The following is a 7,302-nucleotide window of genomic DNA, read 5'->3' as shown; positions in this document are numbered from 1 at the left end:
TGTACATATAAATGTATTTGTAACTATATACAATATGTAAATTTACTTCAAATAGCAAAAACTATTATATTATTCTCTGCATGAGTGAGCTGCAAACTTATGAGCTTGCACATCTACTATACAYATGCAACACACTACCATATATTGGGGACTTACCGGTCTTTTTTGCCAGTTATACTCATTAAACTTGTTCCAGAGTTTTAAGTTTTTGCTCTCAAATATACATATAGCCGTGACACATATACGCTGGATGCCGGGTACGAGCAAGCACTTATGTACATTAAATATTCTCAAATCAGTTTAGTCGTGTCTGCGGCAGCGGACATACTTTTCTAGTTTATCATAGTCAGCGTGCATTTTGGCCGATCGGTACTCTTGTCGAACACTGTTTGAAGTACGCATAGTGTTAGAATTGATAGTGAATTATATAAAAATGTAATATATATGAGTGTTTGTTTACAGTCAAGTAATAAACGTTAATCAATAAAATAAAAATATTTTTTGGAAGTATTTCTTTAAAAACTTGAAARTATATATAGTTGTGTCTTGTTTACGATATATACAGTTACATATGTTCATGGGTATAATTTTTCAAAGATCTTGTTTTGTAATTATGAAAAATAGTTGTGGTCGCGCCATATACCTAATGGTCATAGAAAGCGGTGACATTGTGAATTTAGAGTGGCAGTGGTTTGTGATATGGCTGAGTATCGATTGTGAAATTCCGAATAAACGACTATATCTATCTATTTGTAGACAAATGCAGATGTTTGTACAAATATAAATTAATTTAATATGTATTATTTGGATTTTAAATAATACGTGCATCAGTTGCTCAAATTCCCAACTTACATGGTGCTTATATCCCGATGACAATTATGTTTTCATAACTATAACACCTGGCTTCTACATAAGACAATTTGCGCCAAAACTAAGTTTCTACTCCGAAATCATTCAAAGTTAATGTTTGCTTTGGTCACACATGATTACACTATCAAAGTTTTCGGCAGAAAAAATACGACTTTAAATCTAATAGCAGTCATAAATAATAAAAAAAATTCCATACAACAACTTAATTTTGATCGGTTAGTTTGTATGATAACTAATGAGGCTTTCAACAAGAGCGCTACAAAAGTTTTTTTTTTTAATAAAACCAAAACGGTTTGGGGTATTAACGAAATTTTTCATTCCTGTGAAAGTAACCATCACGGGCACCCTTGGCAAAAAACCAAACGCTAAACCCAATTTTCGACGGGTTTCAAACATAAATCAGCCGACACTGCTGCAATCGTCGCTGGCTTGTTGGCATAGACYATAGACTTGACCTAGGCCACATGAAATAATCTAACGGCGTCAAATCGCACGATCGAGGCGGCCAATTGTCTTAGCCATTTCGTAAGATAACACGTCCACCCAACTTGGTTTTTCATAAATCGATTGTGAYATTCGCTGTGGAGTTTGTGGCGCCGTCYTGTTGAAATCACGTATTGTCCAAGTCCATATCATTCAATTCGGGCCAAAAATTTTCAGTTATCATTGAGCGGTGTGGCTCTCATTCACAGTAACGTGACTGTCTTGATCATCACGTACGAAGTACGGCGCAATGACGCCGCCGACATATAAACCGCACTAAACCGTAATTTTTTCGGGACACAATGGTGACTCATGGAGGATTTTTCCCTTAAAATCCGGAACATTTTCAAGTTGTTGCTCAGCCTAATTAACGAGCATACGACAGTTCTGGTGGTCAAACGGCTTCATTTCTTGCGTCAATTTGTTCTTGTAAGGATGTAGGCCAAGATCTTTTCGCAAAATTCGCCACAACGACGTCACAGAGATGCACAGCCACACTCAAGGCTTGAGAACGACGTTTATAAGACTGATTTTTGGTATTCCTCAATTGATGCGCTAGCGACAGCAATATTCTCGACATTACGCCACTTTTTTGTCTCACTCGCACGGAATACTTTGTACTGTGCCTGTRGATTCACATGTTTCCACGCTCAATTGTTGATCTGACAGGATGATTATGACGATCATAAAATGAACCGTTCACACAACAGTCCGATCTACGTAACCGGAACGGACCCGGTAGATTTCTGCTGCTACAACAACAACAACAATCATAAATTGGACGTAGCGCTCTTAGAGTTGAGACCACTGACTCCGAATTTCGGCAAAAATTTTTAATAATTTCGACTCGTTGCTGGATCGTTTGTATTTCAATGCTCAAATGACAAACCTTACTGAAGAGAAATGGCAAAAGGGCGGAAAAAATATGGCGTCGTTTGCTGTCCCTATCGGTCTACTTTGGTAGAGTCCCTATTGAAAAACCCGTTATATATACATAGATATACCTATTTTATTAAACTGTTCAGGTTATAAAAATTATCAGCGCTCAAAAAAATAAAAATCGAGTACTCCCACATCATTAAAATACTGTCGTAATTTGAAGCAACTGTAACAGAACTACATACGAAAAAAATATTAAAAAACGCGCTAATTTCTTTCACATTATTAAATATAATGTTAATTCAAGCAAAATCATACGAGTACATACAATTTATCATCAAACTATTACGAGTTGTTGATGTTAGCGGGTTTCATCAATTTAATTGCAGTTGCACAATACAAAAAACTGCTGATGGCGTTAGCTTGGTCGCCAATGAAACTCATGTACTATAAAAAAGACTACATGCATACATATGTATCTATGTATGTCATACTTACATACAAATGTTTTTGTGCATACATGTTATGGATGTACATATATATGTATATATAGATTGACATAAGCCGTAAATTACATTGATTGTAGCTTCGCATTTAACTTATCACCACTATACTCCATGTCACCTATATGCTTGTATGTGTGTATGTGTGCATAAAACATGCGTCAAATAGCAGGAAAAATAATTCATACGCAAATACCATCAAACGCTAGTATAATGTAACAATGAAGTTATCTTATTTTATGATATAAGCACATCATGATATTTAAGCTGCCCACCAATGTATTATTCTTAATATTCTACCTTACTATTTACACACACACACACGCGCAACCACATGCGTATAAATTGTATTTTATTGCATTTCAGCAAACACTGAGATTTGTGTTATGAATGTGCATAGTGTTACGTGAAAAGTGGCCATAGAAGAATTAGTCTCAGACATTGCAGTATGCAGTCCATAAAGGCTGACGAGTTGCCGGAAAATCCACGCGTACGCGCAAATCCGTTATCTGCGCTTTTGCTATGGTAAGTGCTCGTCGTTAAATGTTTTGTTTGCTATTAAACTGTTATTTACACGCTTATTGTTATTATTATGTGATTGTGAAAAATATAAAGCTTTTATGTAGCTTTCTAAATAAGTGTGGCTGTGTTAGTTGACAATTTGTCTTTCTTACGTAACTGTCTGTCCATCCTTTCCAACTACAATTTAAATTCAGATAATGGCTACAACCTATTTCATACAAAACAAAAAACGATATTATTGAAAAACATAAAAAAAAAAAACAAAAACAATGTGGGAGTTCGGTATCGGAAAATTAAACGTGGTAGGATGAATTATACTACAGAAGGATATATAGGACAGTGTCTCATTGTTATAACTTTCGATCAATATGCATATAAAATTCATCTAGAGATATGTCCAGCTTCCATATAACGGCATATAATAAAATATATAAAATAGAGTTAGGTATTATCGTTTACTTTTGAGGATCAAGTTTTTGCTGGTGAAAGACTTTTACTGAACGGTTGTTACAAAAACAACAATACAAAATTGAAATTGCCTTATTCTATAAATAAATATGAAAGAGCATTTGGAGTATAGTTAATTTATTTGATTTAGAAACAAACAACTCAAACATTCGGTTATTGGGCACAGGCGTCGTTATCTGTATTTATCACACAATCAGTGTTATGTAATTATGCAACTAGATGTGAATTGTTATCTAAGCATAATTTGAAGAGTTTTCTAGTTATGTAATAATGAACCAATTTGCTATATCTCTACTACTATTATCAAAAGATAGTTAGACTTTTCAATTCGTCGAGTGACATCTGTGCTAAATGTCACTTCAAAATTATCATTATTGTTTAGTACACGCTTGTCTTTCTCATGAACAAAAAGTACATTCGGCAATTTTTACGATGAGTGAAATTATTCAACAAAGAAGTTCCATTGAATTTTGTGTGCGGAATCAAATTTCTGGTGATGAAAAGTTCAGAATGTTGAAAAAGTCCTTCGGTGATAATTATTTGTCGCGAGCAAGTGTTTTTGATTGGTACAAATTATTCAAAGAGGGTTAGGAACGCGAAACTGATGACCAGCACGTCAATAAAATAAAGGAATCGAGAATTGATGATTATCCATTAGAGATTTTACGGATCAGTGAAATCACTTTGAAAGATTATTTGAGTCTACGAAAAGTGAAAACACTATTAATTCCAAAATTATTCAGTTTTTTTCGAAAAACAGCGCCGCGTTAACGTCTGTGAAACAATGCTCACATACAGTCCCACAGCAGTACATTACCACAGCAGTACATTACCACCTCCGTACTTAAGTGAATCCGGAAACTTTGCTGCCACAATCAGGCCCAAATATCTAAGTATGTTGAACCTCGTTTCGTCATTAAAAACTGCAAATCTCGAACCAAACCAAAACTCGATATATGATTTACGTATGTTTTGCTTAATTTCTGGGGCGGAAATACGTGTATGCTACATGGGCACCCTGGAGTAAAAAGCATACCTTTTTCAACATTTTTTGTTTGCTCATATAAAAAATTATATATTTCATTAGATTTTTTTTATTGTTAAAAACACAATTTCGGACGAAGGTAAAAAAAACTGACAATTTAATTTTTGACAGACATTTTTAGAAAAATACTATAAAAATTTCAGTGAAAATTACGCCACATTTTTTGAAAATAGTTATAATCGAAAAAAAAAAATATCCTTCGTCCAAGTCTTTAAGAATTGTGTCTCAAAGGCCAGTGTAAAATTTCATGATCGGATCGGTTGAGTATATCTCGAGGTATTTYGCARATCRGCTTCAAAAACRCAGTTTCGGGAAATCGCGTTTTAAAACGACGCAGTTAGTTAGTCTTAGTCTGATATCTCCTGTAACGTTTTCCTTTCTTTCGAAGATTAAGTATTAGATCCTTTCTTCGAGTATGGTTTCTTTTGAATTCCTTCCAAAATTTGTGTACAATTTAACGAATTTTTCACAAACTAACACAAAAAAATGGGAATCTGTGAAATTTTTATTAAGATTAAAAATAAATTGCTACTGACATCTTAAAACGCCAGCAATAATAATGGCACTTTTGCAAAGCCTTTTAGAAACTAAATTTCCGATTTTGTGTTGTTGCTTTGGTCAAGTTTATACTTAAAGCAGTTTAAATTCATATTTTTGTTCAAAATAATTTTTGTTYTTTATTTTAAGTCAGAGTTAGAACTTTAAAGTTTGCAAAATAATTTCCAAAAACCAAAAATCTTTTGGGTTCATTTTATTTAAAAAAATATAATTTCTGAGGCACTATATGTAAGGTGCTCTATATATCTATGTGGATGAAATATGCATACCTACAAACATATGTACTGACTATTACATACATACAAGTATTTAAGTGTACATATGTCAGTATGTATTTCCACGTTCAAACGAATTTAATGAATTAATTAATTAAAGGCATATTAAATGGACTCTATTAATGCTATTGACTGTGGCAATTCACTATAAGCAATATCAGCTTATAACTTTTTCTTATCAGTACAAATGTTGACAGAGATCTTTGTAGATACATATATGACGACTGTAAGCCAGCTGTGGTAAAATCAAAGTTACATAAACAAGTGTCATAAGCGAGTGACGTTGGACAGTAGACACTTTTAGTGCATAGAAAGAGTTCTAGCGTAAGTAAAATTGGTAAAACAAGGGGCAAAAATATAATTTAACAAAACAAATAATATAATATCATTTGGTAAAAACAAAAATAAATTAAGTAATTAAAAGCTAAATTCGAGTTTAAACGAACTTTTTATATATTTACTGATTTGTATACTGGAAAGTGAAAGTTTCACATGGAATTTAAAATTATGTTATATGGGAAGTGGCTGTAGTCCTAATCGCCCATTTTCGCACTATAACATCGGAATATCACGTACAAAATTTTGCTGAAATCGGTTGGGCGGATCTCGAGGTAGGTGATTTCACCTAAAAAAGGGTGCTGCTACACCTAACGTCCAATTTTGACCACGGCTACATTAAATACCTCTTATACCATCTCGTAGGTAAAATTTAATGTCTCTGGCGTATTTCGTTATTCAATTTTGGCGCTTTTAGTAATTTTTAACAATACCGTAGTATGGACAGTAAGCAGGTTTATCATCCGATACATTTTACACACTGTTGATAGTTTTTAGAATATTTCCACCAAGTGAATTTCGTTGTTGTAGCTTTAGTGGCTTAAGAGATATCTGCATTATATTTATAAGAGGGCGGTGCCTCGCCAAAATTTTTTGCCAACACATTACCCTTGTTATTGCGATCTTCTGTACCAAATTACAGCTTTATGTCTTAATTTAGTGCTTAGTTATGGCACTCTTCGGTTCTTTTCGGTTAATGGCGATTTGTGGGTGTAACAGTGGTTCAATTACGCCCATCTACGAACTGGTAATTTTTTTTGTACCAAGCTACCCACATACCAAGTTATATCAACATATCTCAATTTTTACTTAAGTTAAGCTTACATGGACGGACAGGCAGACAGTCATTTCAACTCGTCTCGCCATCCTAATCATATGCTATATATGTATGTACATATATATGTGTATAATCCTATATCTCTCTTAATTAGATTTAGGTGATACGTACAACCGTTAGGTGGACAAAACTACATGTTGTAAGAGTATAACAAGAAAAAACGTTAACTTCGGTTGCAACGCTTSTCTCAACGCTTACTCTTCAACAAGCCAAAAAACTCTTACAAGAACTTAATTTTGAACGGTCAGTTTGCATGACAACTAAATGTTATGGTGACGCCATTGCCATAGACAATAATCCATGCCAAATTTCATGAAAATATCTCGTCAAATCAAAGAGCCAACGAGTGGTACACGCTTGATACTATCAGTTTATATTACAGCTATATACTACGAGTTCTAATGACAGATTGTCAAAAAAGTTTTGCGGTTTTATTTATTTTTTTATTTTATTTTATAACGGTTTGATGACCAATGCCCAGCTCTTGACCGATGCTACGGCTGCTACTATGCCGGTCGCTTTCGA

This window comes from Bactrocera latifrons, unplaced genomic scaffold (genome assembly GCF_001853355.1).
Source record: "Bactrocera latifrons isolate USDA-ARS-PBARC rearing strain unplaced genomic scaffold, ASM185335v1 scaffold_758, whole genome shotgun sequence".
In the NCBI taxonomy this organism is placed as follows: domain Eukaryota; kingdom Metazoa; phylum Arthropoda; class Insecta; order Diptera; family Tephritidae; genus Bactrocera; species Bactrocera latifrons.
This window is presented reverse-complemented; position numbering follows the sequence as displayed.